Below are 14,577 nucleotides of genomic sequence, written 5' to 3'. Positions count from 1 at the left end.
AATTATGCAGAAGAGTTCTTTCCATGTTCAATAGAAAGCCCTTGAATGAGTTTGTTTTCCAAGATGGACAGCTCCTTTTATATTTTATTTCTATAGTAACAGTTACGTTTCAAACTTGAGAACTACACACCTATAAGATAACCATCTTGACTGTTGTTGGTCATCCCCTTGGGGAATTTGTAATGCTCCATGGTGTCCAGACAGCACCTGAAGTCAAATTTCACAGGCTTGCAGTGTGTGTATAATACATACAGCAAGCTCTTAATTCAGAATAGACTGAAGTTAGGAAACACTTAGTTTTAGGCAGCAGTTCAGTGCACACAAAATACCATGAGTGGCCCAACTTCAAAGCCATTCCTGGGACACCAGGAAGAGTTCAAGAACTCACAGTTTCTGACCTTTGGGTGAATGAAACTTCAGGCAGTATGCAGCTGGCAAAGTGGAGGCTTCATGTGACCCAACATTGTTGCCCATACTTCGAGGGAAGCTCAAAATGGGACTACTCCTCCCTGGTGGAGAAATCAGAGGGTGGAAACTCTTGTGGGGAAGTAACCCTATTCTCTTTGGAAATGTGAAGTCTTTGAATTGAGTGAGCCTGCATTCATTTCTAAGAAGGCTGACAGGGGAATCAAACCCAACTAGTGGAAAAGTTGACTGCTGTGTCCCTGTGAAGTGGTTACTGTGAATTAACCGATGTAACAGACTAGAAAAAGCATGACTGATGCAGATTTTTTCCTGTTGAGTTATTTCCTTCAGAAGATAGTCCTAAGGTTTAGTTTATTTAATAAAAAAATAAGTAGCCCAAATAAAAAATGGAATTATGGTACTATTGACAACTTTTTTTTTCACGGATTTTTTTTTTACAGCTGATACCGAAGAGTAATTTACATATCATAAAATCTATCCATAGTACATATACAATTCAGTGATTTTTAAAATAAAATTGTAACTTGTGCAGCTATGGTAAGCAGATTCTAACTGGCTTTGGAGACTCTTTCCCCTGTAAAATACCCTCCCTGAAAGTGAGGCCTGAGAATAAGATGGGATGGCACCCCCATAATTAGGTTACAGTATATGGCAAAGGTGAAGGGATTTTGCAGATGTAGTTCAGGGTCCCAAGTCAGTCAGTTATGAACTGATGGAGAGGGAGATGATCCTGACTGGCCCTTCAGAGGGGAACCTCTCCCACTGTTTTTGAAGGTGCTTCTATCCATGCTGTGAATTACTTATGGAGAAGAGTGGCTGCAGTCCTTCAACCACAAGGAGCTGAGTTCTGCAACAACCTGAGTGAGCTTGAAAAGGGACCTGGAACTCCAGCTGAGAAGGTAGCCTGATCACACCTTGATAGACTCAGTTTAGCTATACCTGGACTTCTGACCTGTGAAAAACTGTGATATAATAAATGTGTTGTTCTAATAAGTCTTTAAGTTAGTGGTAACTTGTTGTGTAGCATAGGAAACTAGTATAGTAACTCACCATAATCCAGCTTTGAATATTTTTAAGCTATGTGCAAAGTCCTCTCTCACTCCAAGGCAACCACTGATCTGTTTTATCTCTCTACAAATTTGTGTTTTCTGGACTTTTCATATTAATGGAATCATGCAGTATGAAATCTTTTGCATCTGTCTCCTTTCATTTAGCATAATGTTTTTGAGGTTCCTCCATGCGGTAGCATGTATCAGTGGAATTCCGTTGAGTTTATATATTGAGCAGTGGATGGACATTTGTATTGTTTGCAGTTTGGGGCGATTATGAATAATGCTGCTGTGACCATTACCATGTAAGTCTTTGTGCTGATGTTTTCATTTCTTTGTGGTACTTAGGCATGGAATTGCTGTGTTGTATGGTATATTTTTGTTTAACTATTTAATACACTGCCAAACACTTTTCTGTAATGGCTGTATCATTTTCCTTTCCCATCAGCAATGTATGAGGGTTCCAGTTTCTTGACATCCTTGCCTGTCTTTTTTATTATGGCCATTCTAGTAGATGTGTAGCGGTATTTCATTGCATATAGTTTTACTTGCATTTCCCAATGACTGATAATATTGAGCATCGTCTCATGTGCTTGTTAGCCATTGATATGTCTTCTTCAGTGAAATGTCCAAGTGATTTCCCAATTTTTTTCAGTGGAGTCTTTTTATCATCTTTTTATTGATTTATAAGAGTTTATATATACACACACACACACACACACACACACACACACACACACACACACACTGGATATAAGTCTGTGATCAGTTATTGGAAGTATTTTCTCCCACTTTGTGGGTTGATTATTCTTTTTGTTGATAGTGTCCTTTGAAGCACAAGTTAGTCTGGTGTATTTTTTTCTTCTGTTTCATGTTCTCTTGATGTCATATCTAGTTCATTTCTTAATCTAGAAGTCACAAAGGTTTCTTCCTTTATTTTCTCCTAAGAGTTTTATTATTTTAACTTTTACATTTAGCTTTTATGATCTATTTTCAGTTAACTTTTATATATAGTGCAAGTTAAAAGTCTAAATTCTTTATTTTGCATATGGGTATGCAGTTGTCCTAGTATCATTTGTTGAAAAGACTATTCTTTGCACATTGAAGTGTCTTGGCAACTTTGTTAAAGATAAATTGATAATAAATGTAAGGAATTATTCCTGGATTCTCAATTATGCACCTTTGATTTGTCTATCCTTATGCCATGCCATTCTGTTTTAATGTTTTTAACTTATAGTAGCTTTTGAAATTAGATGGTATAAATCCTCCAGCCTTTTTTGTGCTTTAGTTGCAGTCCATACATTTTTCACTTTAGTTGCATTCCTTAAATTATGATATTATTGATTTGGTTGTGCTTATGTATGCTGTTTCTTTTTATTTTCTATTTGTTTTATTTCCTGTTTGTCTCACTGATTTTTCTTTACTGATTTTTTTGTGTGTGTTAAGTAATTTTTAAAGCACCATTTTTATCCTCCATTGAAGTTTTTACTTTTTTCTTGAATTATTTCATAATACATATGATACATGCGTCTTATCATGCCCTACTTCAGAATAAAGCTAATTTGCTTCTAATAAAATATATAAACTTTACTTCAGTATATCTTCTTTTCCTCCTCCCTCCTTTGTACTATTTAGATTACCTTTATATATGTTATAAACCCTTCATTCAGTGCTGTAATTATTGCTTCATAACATCTTTGTTTCCCTTGAAATATCTTTTTTTGCTTTGGTTTTGAAAAACAGTTTTGAGGGATCTATTCTTGGTTGACAGTTTTTTTTCTTTCAGCACTTTATGTCATTCTGCTGCCTTCAGGGCCCTGTCGTTTCTGATAAGAAGCCATAAATTATTTAAATCACTGTTTCACTGTAGGTGATGAGTCCTTTTTCCCTCTTGCTGCTTTCAAGATCTTTCTTTACTTTTGCTTTTCAAAAATTTGACCATGATGTTCTGAGATACAGATTTCTTTGTGTTTATCCTACTTATAGTTCATGAACTTCTTAGCTGTGTAGATTATTATATTTCATCAAAGTAGGGAAGTTTTTTGCTATTATTTCTTCTATTTTTTTTTTTTTTTTCCTTTTTTCCCCTCTCCTGTCCTTTAGGGACTACTCCTGTACTCATGTTGGTATGCTTGTTGTCCCACAGGTCTTTGGGACTCTACTTATTTTTTTTTTTTTTTTTTTTTGTCCTGCTTTCCATTCCTGAATGATTTTTGTTGACTTTTTTTTCTGTTGACTAGTTTTAATGTTCATTGATTTTCTCTTCTGCCTTCTCAAATTTGCTGAGTGCCTTTAGTGAAATTTTGTGTTACAGATATTTAACTTTTCGGCTCCAAAATTCCCCTTTGATTCTCTTTTATAATTATTTTATCAAGGTTCTGTATTTGTTGATTGTCATCATGTCTTCCTTTATTTTTTAAACATGGTTTTATTTACTTTTTGAGCATATTTACAATACCTGCTTTGACGTCTTTGTCTGCCAAGTCTAACTTTTAGAACCATGCAGGGACATTCTCTATTGATAGTTCCTCCCCTCCCCATGCATATGGATTATACTTTCTTTTTCTTTGCATGTTTATTTATAAATTTTTTGTTGAATACTTGCATTTTAGATATATAATAGCCATGGTGGATTCTCCCTTTTTCCCCCTGAGAAATTTGTAGCTGTTGTTTGTTTAGTAACTTATTTGTGTTAAATCTGTGGGATGCCTCCCCTACAATGTACAACTGCTGATATCTCCACTCAGTTTCTTTTTATTTTAAAACATTGTGTTTTCGGAGAAGGCAATGGCACCCCACTCCAGTACTCTTGCCTGGAAAATCCCATGAATGGAGGAGCCTGGAAGGCTGCAGTCCATGGGGTCACTGAGGGTCAGACATGACTGAATGACTTCACTTTCACTTTTTACTTTCATGCATTGGAGAAGGAAATGGCAACCCACTCCAGTGTTCTTGCCTGGAGAATCCCAGGGACTGGGGAGCCTGGTGGGCTGCCGTCTATGGGGTCGCACAGAGTCGGACATGACTGAAGTGACTTAGCAGCAGCAGCAGCAGCAGCAGCATTGACTTCCTTTCACAAATGATTTCTCTGTAACATGCCAGTGTTTTTTGATAGTTTTCCATATAGAAGAACTCACAAAATTGTAGTCAGTCCTCTCAAATCTTGCTGCTGTTTTATCAATGATAAAATTCTAAATTCTTTGTTGTCATTTTAAGCAATCGTCATTTTAAACAATCCTGTCATTTTGACATTTTCACCTGGAATAAATTCCATATCAAGAAAAAATAAATAAATAAAACAGTGTGTTTTAAATTAAAACATTTATTTTAAAACTAGAAGCCCAGCTTCCTAGTGTTTGCTATTGTGCCTGTATAGCTTAATAGTCACCCAGTGGTTGCTCAGAACATTTGATTGCTCATATCAGAAGTTGTGCTCAAACATCTCCAGCCAATAAGGCTCCCACTCTCTGCTGATGAATTCATCTGTGCCTGGGGAATGCATTTGAACTTGGTGTCACTCTCAAGTCTTCCCCTAGCTTTTACATTCGACCGAATCCCCTTGTGTCTACCATGTGCAAGGTCCAATGGCCCTGGGTATGTGGGTGGTTTGAACTTCTCTAGTCTTTGCCATCATTTGCACATCCTTCACCAACAGTATATGTGAAAGGCTTTTTCTAACCCCACATGTTGGGTTTACCTACTGAAGTGAAGTCGCTCAGTCGTGTCTGACTCTTCGCGACCCCATGGACTGTAGCCTACCAGGTTCCACCATCCATGGGATTTTCCAGGCAAGAATACTGGAGTGGGTTGCCATTTCCTTCTCCAGGAGATCTTCCCAAGCCAGGGATTGAACCCTGGTCTCCCACATGGTAGGCATTGTAGGCAGACACTTTACCATCTGAGCCACCAGGGAAGATCCCCCCTGTTAAATTCCTGATTGGTCCCTCAGTTCTTTGTTTGCTGTAAACAAAACTTCAACCTCAGGCTATCCAAACTTCACTTTCTAGTAAGAGCATGTACTTTGACCACGATGTGCTCTGGGAGGTGCAGTGAAGCTGCTGGTTTTTGATCTTTTCTGCCCTGACTGAATGAATTACCTCAATGATAGAGCTGGTTTGGGGATTGGGAGGCCTGGGATGAAAGCAGATCCAGGCAGCCACACTGCCACAGACTCATGCTTCTGACCCTGAGTTTAGTGAGTTATCACAAGTAAATGCTCTGGTTATTGACTGCCTGGGTCAGTTTCCAGAGCACTGAAATGGTTGTGGTTTATAGTTGCTTTGGAGGGAGAGAATTTGTCAGCCTCCTCACTGTCCTTGTCATAACTGCTTGTCTGTTCTTTGGAGGTTCATTATCGGAATGAATGGACCCAGCAGTAAATTTGAGACACTAATATGTTTACATTGTTTAAAGGATAGATTTGCTTCTAAAATGCACTTTTATAAGCATGGTAAATTGTAGAACAGAGATAAAAGAATTTTAATATGGTTAGACATGCGCTCAAGACCATCTGAGCTTCTTGCTATTCCTTATATAACTTGTTTAACATCTAGGAACCTGTTTCTCTGTTAGTGTAACAGGGATTATAGTACCTGCTTTATAATGTGGTTGTGAGGATTAATTGAGATAATTAAAAATACTGAGGATAGGGCTTAGTATCTAGGTAAAGGCCAGTTTCCCCTGTACAGGGTCGGCAAGTGATTAACATTGAATTTTATGGAATATATATATTACATATATATATTTCTTTTAAAGAATGAGACTCTGGGACTTTTTAACAATTGGAAAATTAGACTCTGAGAAGAAAGGTTAAAGGTGTTGGAACTGAGTCACCAGAAGAACAGAAAGCAGGGAGAGACATCAGTGAAAGGATACTGAATAATTAATGTAGAAATGGATGGAAATGCTGATGAGATGGATTAGTGAGGGGTGGGAGGTGGAGCAGAGAACCTGCACAAAGAAAAGAGACCAATAAGAGCTCTCTGCCATTAAGTCTTTAGCTCACCTAGAATAGAGGGAAGCTGGTAACAAGGATTACATTCTGTCTTTGTCTCCTTAGAACTGCCTTGCCCAGTGCTCATGGCTGGTGCTCTGACTTGACCACCCTAGGAAGTGGCTCTTGCCCTTCACCTTCCTTCTCATTTCTTAGGCATTTTCTCCCAGTCCAGAATGAGTCTCTGAGTGTACACTGTCAAGAAGTTCTCACTCATATTGACCCTGCTTGAGCCCCAGAGATGAAGAGTGATGAAAGAAGGATTCATTGATCAACTCTCAGGGTACCAAGGAAGTACTAATACTTAGATACAAGAAAGATATCTGGAGAACCACCTCACTTTAGTAATGAGAACTGAGGCCCAGAGAGTGTCTGTTTCTTGCCCGAGCTCACAGAGCAGTTACGTGGCAAAACCAGCGTGGAGGTAGATCATTTGCCTTAGGATAGGCCTAATTGCTTGTGCTTTCACAGAATTTATCAGCAGGTCTAAACACTGATGTAGGCCTGCAGGATAATGGCTTCAAGGCTCAGTAAGATTTTTTTTCTTCAACAAAAAGCACATTCATAGCAGGATGCCTGTTTGTTCAGGAAAGTGGGCTAATGAATTTTAGAAGGATTTTTAACAAAGATTGGAACAAAAAGTATTCAGATAATTAAAACTAAATAGACTGTCTGGGTCCCTGGATATTCTAATTTAGAAGAGAATTATAGCGTCTGTGACACACTGAGTAGACAGTCAATAAATGTGACTGACCGAGGCTGCTTGGGTGCCAGCGCAATAAAGGGATTCAAATGTGGATTGAATTGAGTGTGGATTAGAACGGCAGGTCAGAGATCAAGTGCTAACATATAACTACCCATCTACCCTCCCCCAGATAATAAATAACATTGAACTTAGCCATCCTCCCACTTCCTGAGCAGTCTATTCTATTTCTTCAGCCTAAGAAATGGCACATATAGGCCATGAGGTTATATCCCAAAGAAGGCCTCTGTGCTTTACCACCAAGGTCAGTGGGCTCTGCTCTGCTCCTCCTTGAGTCTGGCTGTTCCAAAGGGGTGAGGGATCCAAAGGCCAAGTGGATGTCTGTTTTGCTTCCCAGACTTAACTGTGTACTTGAATCGCTTGGAGATCTTATTTAGATCTTCCGATTCAGAAGGTCTAGGGTGGCACCTGAGATTCTGCTTTTCTAATAAGCTCCCAGATAATGAGAATACTAATGGGTCCCTCAGCCACACTTTGGGTACCCAGTTCTAGACCTCACTTCAGTACCAAGGACCCATGGATTTCCTATCCAAAGAACTGGAGCCATATCCAAGACCAACCCATAGGGATCTTTGAGGACAGACTGCCTAGGTGTGCATACCCGTGACCCTGAGGGGTAGCTGGGGGTGTTGTGTCACGGTGTGACGGGGAGGATGGGCTTGGAAGACGTGTTTATGGTGGGGCAGGGAGGATGGGCTTGGAAGACAAAGCTTGGCGTTTCAAGCTGTGGTGCTGTATAAAGGAGCATAACACTCCACATGCTGCAGGACTGAGATGGGGTGGGAGGAAAAAGGAGCCTCCCCATTCATACTGTTGTTCCGAGTTAGGAATACCTTGTGAGTTAGGAGTGCTTGTGGGTACCTCAGGAAAGATTGAGTTAAGATTATTTTATTGTGATTCTGTTTGACTAGTATAATTTTTATTATTTGATCTCTGCACCTAAACAGATTCTGTTTTCCGTTTTTTCCCATGCCACTGTTGCAGTCTGAGAGAACTCTTTATTTCCCTTTCATGATGCACACTGGATACTTAAAAAGTATGTCAACTAATTTTCAGAGGGCTCATTCATTATGTGTTTAACAACTTTGAGAATTCTCCATTTTTCTAGCTGGCTATTCTGTGCTGGTACAAGAAGTGCTGTATTGTATGCTTACTGTTTGGTGGAAATTGATGGTCTTGTTATATCAGTTCTTTGAACAAGAAGCAGCACATCATTTGGCATAACTTCATGGATTCATATGTTGTCTGAAAATTCGGTGGAAATAGCCAGCAACTGCCATTAGTTGCATTGACAATAATCCATACTAGAGGGTCTGTGTCACTGACTTTTTCCTCATTCCTCCTTTTTTGTTTTAAGACTATTTTGTAGAGTGGTTTTAGGTTTACAACAAAATTGAGAAGGAGGTACAGAGATTTCCAGTCTAATCTCCTGACCCCATATATGCATGGCCTTCCCTTTTATCAGTATCACTCATTAGAATGGTGTGTGTGTGTGTGTGTGTGTGTGTGTGTTTTGTTTGTTTTTTAACCAAGGATGAACCTACTTTGACACATCATAATCATCCGAATCCGTTATTCACTTTAGGTTTCACACTGGTATTGTACTTTTTATGGATTTGGACGTGTGTCTAATGACATGTATTCATCATCATGGTATCATACAGAATATTTTCACTGCCCTAAAAATCCACTGGGCTCTGCCTATATATCCCACCCCTTCCACCCCCAGCAGCCACCGATCTTTTTACTATCTCCATAGTTTGGCCCTTTCCCGAATGTTACATAGATGGGACCATACAGTATGTAGCCTTTTCAGATTGACTGCTTTCAGTTAGTAATAGGCATTTAAGGTGCTTCCGTGTCTTTTCAGGGCTTGATGGTGCCTTTCTTTTTAGCCTTGAATTGTCTGGATATGCCACAGTTTATTTATCCATTCACCTACTAAAGGACATCTTGGTTACTTTCCAAGTTTCGGCAATTAAGTGTAAAGCTGCTATCTTTGTGTAGGTATTTCTGTGAACTTTTTTCAACTCCTTTGGGTAAATACAAGGAGTGTGATTGCCAGATTGTATGATAATAGTATGTTACTTATTCTTTTATAACATTTGTAGAAAAGCTGACTAATTAGACATGAGACAAAGAATAATGTTTGAGACTGTAAATATTCTGTAAAGACTACACATACCAAACAGTTTTCCAAACAGATTTAGCAACCAAGACCAGGGGCATCCACTAAAATTCTAAATATTTTTCTTAGCAGCTCCTCCTCTTGCATGTCTAGCTTCCTTCCCTTTCTAACCATCTACCAAAACTTGTAGCCAGCAGATAACTTTCAGATTGCCAGCTTATAAAAATAGAGTTGCCATATGATCTAGCAATCCAACTCCTGGGCTTATAATCCAGACAAAACTATAATTCAAAAAGATACATGTACCCCTATATTCACAGCAGCACTATTTACAATAGCCAAGACATGGAAGCAACCTAAAGTGAAAGTGAAGTCACTCAATCGTGTCCAACTCTTTGCGACCCCGTGGACTGTAGCCTACCAGGCTCCTCTGTCCGTGGGATTCTCCAGGCAAGAATACTGGAGTGGGTTACCATTTCCTTCTCCAGGGGACGTTCCTGACCCAGGGATCCAACCTGGGTCTCCCACATTGGAGGCAGATACTTTAACCTCTGAGCCACCAGGGAAGCCCAAATATTCCTTTGAGCCCCCTTTTTGGGTTGGGGGGGAGGCAAGAATACTGGAGTGGGTTGCCATTCCCTTCTCCAGGAGATCTTCCTGACCCAGGGATTGAACCCAGGTCTCCCACATTGTAGGCAGATGCCTTACTGTCTGAGCCACCAACCTAAGTATCCATCAAAAAATGAATGGATAAAGAAGATGTGGTACATATATATTGTGGAATATTCTTCAGCCATGAAAAGAATGAAATATACCATTTGCAGTAACATGGATGGACCAGAGATTATCATATGAAGTGAAGTAAGTCAGACAGAGAAAGACAAATACCATATTATATTACCATATTATATTACTTGTATGTGAATCTAAAATATGACACAAATGAACTTATCTACAAAAGACAAACAGACTCATAGACATAGAGGATCGACTTGTGGGAGAGGAGGTGAGGGAGGGAACAACATCCTGTGACAAGCTGTACTGGAGAAGAACATGAAAAAGAAGCCATATAACTGAATCACTTTGCTGGACAGCAGAAATTAACACAGCATTGTAAATCAACTGTACTTCAATTTAAAAAAAAACCTTTGGTGAAGGCTTTAAAAAAAAAATCCCATGAATTTCATGCTTCTCTTGTACACTGTTCTTTTGACAGGAACTGAGTCAGGATGAAAACTCGAGACAGTAGCCAATTGTTGAGGAGTAGCTGCAGCCTTTGGCCATCGTGCCACGCGAGGTCTGAGCTTCCCCAACACAATATGGACGTCACAAGGGGGTGCTTATGTTGGCAGCCCAGGCAGACCCCACGGCAGCGGAAGCAGCACAAGCTGACGGAAAAGAGCACTGGGCGAAGAGTCAGGAGGCTTGGCTCGAGTTCAGTCTGCTGTGAATGACATGACTTTGGGCAAGCTGAGCATTTTCTCCATTGACAGAAACAGTACTGCCCTCTCTTCTCAGAATTCTTATTGAGATAAAATAAGATAATAAGTGCCAGTGGTTTGGGAAAGTAAAAAGCGATGGTAAACATTTGTACCGTTTCTTTATTCATTCAGCAAACATGTACACACCAGGCGTGGGTTATCCCTGTTAGGACACCTGGATGGCTCCTGAGCTGGACCTTGTGGGTTCTCAGGGCAGTGGAGATGAACCAGCAGCACATCCATGCAATGCTGTGTGGTTGGGTCTTAGAACTTCAGCAGCTATGAAATGCAATAAAGAATCAGAGGTGGTCATGGACACCTCTGCCAGGGAGACTGGTGAATTTTTCCCAGAGCTGGTGGGTTTTGATATAGCTCTTGGAAAATGAGAAATTTACCCAGCTGAAAGGGAGTGAAAGGGTATTCTAGGCAGAAGGACCGCCATTTTCAAGGCACAGCAGTGTGACTGTACATAGAGAATCATCAAGTTAAAATTAACCCACGGATATTCACTGAGTACCTACCTTCCTCTAGGACTGCTAAGAGCTGGGGAAAGAATATGAATAAAATGGTCTTAGTTCCTACCTACTGTTGGATGTATTTATTCATTGTGTTAGTTTTCTTTGGCTGCTATAACAAATTGCCACAAATTTAAAACAACACAAATGTATTATCTTGCAGTTCTTAAGGTCAGAAGTCCTAAGACCAGAGGTTGGCAGGGCTGTGTTCCTTCTGGAGGTTCTAGGGGAGAATCATTTTTCTTGCCTTTTCCTGTCTAGAGGCTGCCTACATTCCTTGGCCCATGGCCTTTCCTGCATCTTCAAAGCTAGCAGTGTGGCATCTTCAGTCACTCTCCCTCTGACTCTGACCCTTCTGCCTTCTTATGAGGACCCTGATGATTACATTGGGACCACCTGGATAATCCAAGATAATCTCTGTATTACAAGACCCTTGATTTAATCCCATCTGGGAAATCCCTTTTGCCATGTAGCCATAGGTTCAGGATTAGGCCAGGGCCATTATTCAGCCTACCGCATTCATTCCACAAATTTTCTATAGTTTCCCACTATTTGGCTCTAGAATAAGGTAGGTGAGCTTCATGCCGTCACAGATTTACAAACGAGTGTTTTGGATGATAGAGTTTTTGTATTCACTTGTGTCCTAGGCACTTAGATAGATTTTTTTTTTTTTAAAGAAGTGATTGATACCCACTACATCCCAAGCTGATATCCTGCCCTTTTCCCTATTCCATACTTGCTTCATCTCCATCAGTCCTTCTAGTTGCTTAAACCAAATCCTTAAAGTCTTCAACCAAACACTTGAGTCCTTTCTTTCTTCCACATGCCTCATCTCATCTGCCAGGAATCCTGTTTGCTCTATCTTCTATATATCCAGAATCCAACCACTTCTTACCACCAGCACCACCAGTTCTACCTGGGATCAAGCCACTGTCTGGCTTAATCTAAGAGTCTCCTCCTGTTCTATTCCCATCCTCCTCTGCTATATTTTATTCTAAACATAGCAAACATAGGATCCTCTTAAAATAGAAGTCATAAAATAAAAGATTGTATTATCTCTAATAGCAGCCCAGTCATCTCAGAGTAGAAGCAAGATTCTCCAGGCATTTATCCTGCCTTAGGCTTTTGACCTGGCTGTGTCCCAGATCAGGAACCATCTTTTTCCTGGGTTTACTGTCCATCATCTCATCTCTTGAATGACTTTATTCAAGTGTCCTCTTTGAATGAGTCTAACCCGGTTACCCTATTGAAACTGCAGCTCCCCACCCCTATTTCTTTCTCTTTTAAAAAAATATTTATTTATTTGGTTGTGCCAGGTCTTACTTATGGCATGCAGGATCTTTGATCTTTGATGCAATATGCAAACTCATAGTTGGAGCATGTAGGATCTAGTTCCCCAACCAGGGATCAAACCAGGACCACCTGCTTTAAGGGCATGGAGTCTTAGCCCCTGGACCACCAGGGAGGTCCCCCCACTCCTTAGTTCTGATTCTTCTTAACTTGCTGTAGTTTTTTAATTTTCCATACCACTTTTTAAATACGATGTAATTTGCTGATTTAACCTAATAGGAATGTAAGTTTCAGAAGACCAGAGATATTACATCCCAGGCACATTGTACCCAGTACACATTCAGATCAGTCACTCAGTCGTGTCCGACTCTTTGCGACCCCATGAATCGCAGCACGCCAGGCCTCCCTGTCCATCACCAACTCCCGGAGTTCACGGAGACTCACGTCCATCGAGTCAGTGATGCCATCCAGCCATCTCATCCTCTGTCGTCCCCTTCTCCTCCTGCCCCAATCCCTCCCAGCATCAGAGTCTTTTCCAATGACTCAACTCTTCGCATCAGGTGGCCAAAGTATTGGAGTTTCAGCTTCAGCATCAGTCCTTCCAAAGAAATCCCAGGGCTGATCTCCTTCAGAATGGACTGGTTGGATCTCCTTGCAGTCCAAGGGACTCCTCAAGAGTCTTCTCCAACACCACAGTTCAAAAGCATCAATTCTTTGGTGCTCAGCCTTCTTCACAATTCAATTCTCACATCCATACATGACCACAGGAGAAACCATAGCCTTGACTAAATGGACCTTTGTTGGCAAAGTAATGTCTCTGCTTTTGAATATGCTATCTAGGTTGGTCATAACTTTCCTTCCAAGGGGTAAGCGTCTTTTAATTTCATGGCTGCAGTCACCATCTGCAGTAATTTTGGAGCCCAGAAAAATAAAGTCTGACACTGTTTCCACTGTTTCCCCATCTGTTTCCCATGAAGTGATGGGACTGGATGCCATGATCTTCGTTTTCTGAATGTTGAGCTTTAAGCCAACTTTTTCACTCTCCACTTTCACTTTCATCAAGAGGCTTTTGAGTTCCTCTTCACTTTCTGCCATAAGGGTGGTGTCATCTGCATATCTGAGGTTATTGACATTTCTCTTGGCAATCTTGATTCTAGCTTGTGTTTCTTCCAGTCCAGCGTTTCTCATGATGTACTCTGCATAGAAGTTAAATAAACAGGGTGACAATATACAGCCTTGACGTACTCCTTTTCCTATTTGGAACCAGCCTGTTGTTCCATGTCCAGTTCTAACTGTTGCTTCCTGACCTGCATACAGATTTCTCAAGAGGCAGGTCAGGTGGTCTGGTATTCCCATCTCTTTCAGAATTACCCACAGTTTATTGTGATCCACACAGTGACATTAGGTTCCTAGTAAATGTTGAATGAATGAATGAAAAAGTTATACCATGGAAGAACCATATCATGTATCTAACCATATCATGAAAGGTTATACCATATCATGTATCTATATGAGGAAACATGATGAGCACCATCTGGGATTATGTGCACAGTTGGAAGAATTATAAAAGGTTCGCAGTGAGGGGAAGTAAGAATGAGCTCAGGTCTTTCTTCTGGGTGGGGAACATGGGCTTAGAGATAATACAATCTTTTATTTTATGACTTCTATTTTAAGAGGATCCTATGTTTGCTATGTTTAGCATAAAATGTAGCAGAGGAGGATGGGAATAGAACACAAGGAGACTCTTAGAATAACCCAGGTCTTTCTTCTGGGTGGTTGAAAAATAAACACTGGGTGAAAGACGTGCCTCCTTCACATTGACTCCCTGGTTTTGTTTGAAATTCAAAATTGAAAGAATTGAATGTTGTTAATTGAGCCTGGGTAACATAATGACTATTTCATGAGGCCTTCTGAACAAAACAAGTCTGACAT

General features: G+C 40.3%; 1 protein-coding gene across 25 annotated transcripts in view; it reads left to right on the top strand.

Moving 5' to 3' along the window:
- Positions 1–14,577, top strand: part of NRCAM (neuronal cell adhesion molecule) — a 325,353-nt gene that overhangs the window by 19,363 nt on the left and 291,413 nt on the right. Inside the window, exon 2 of one of the 25 annotated variants that reach the window (XM_044946602.2) lies at positions 1,201–1,325. The exons of the other annotated variants lie outside the window; for them this stretch is intronic. The gene's annotated coding sequence lies outside the window, so the exon portion shown is untranslated. The remainder of the gene's footprint in view (positions 1–1,200; positions 1,326–14,577) is intronic. 25 annotated transcript variants of the gene reach the window in all.

The sequence above is a fragment of the Bubalus bubalis genome, chromosome 8 (genome assembly GCF_019923935.1).
Source record: "Bubalus bubalis isolate 160015118507 breed Murrah chromosome 8, NDDB_SH_1, whole genome shotgun sequence".
In the NCBI taxonomy this organism is placed as follows: domain Eukaryota; kingdom Metazoa; phylum Chordata; class Mammalia; order Artiodactyla; family Bovidae; genus Bubalus; species Bubalus bubalis.
Note: the sequence above shows the minus strand (reverse complement) of the source record. Positions and strands in the feature narration are given on the sequence as shown.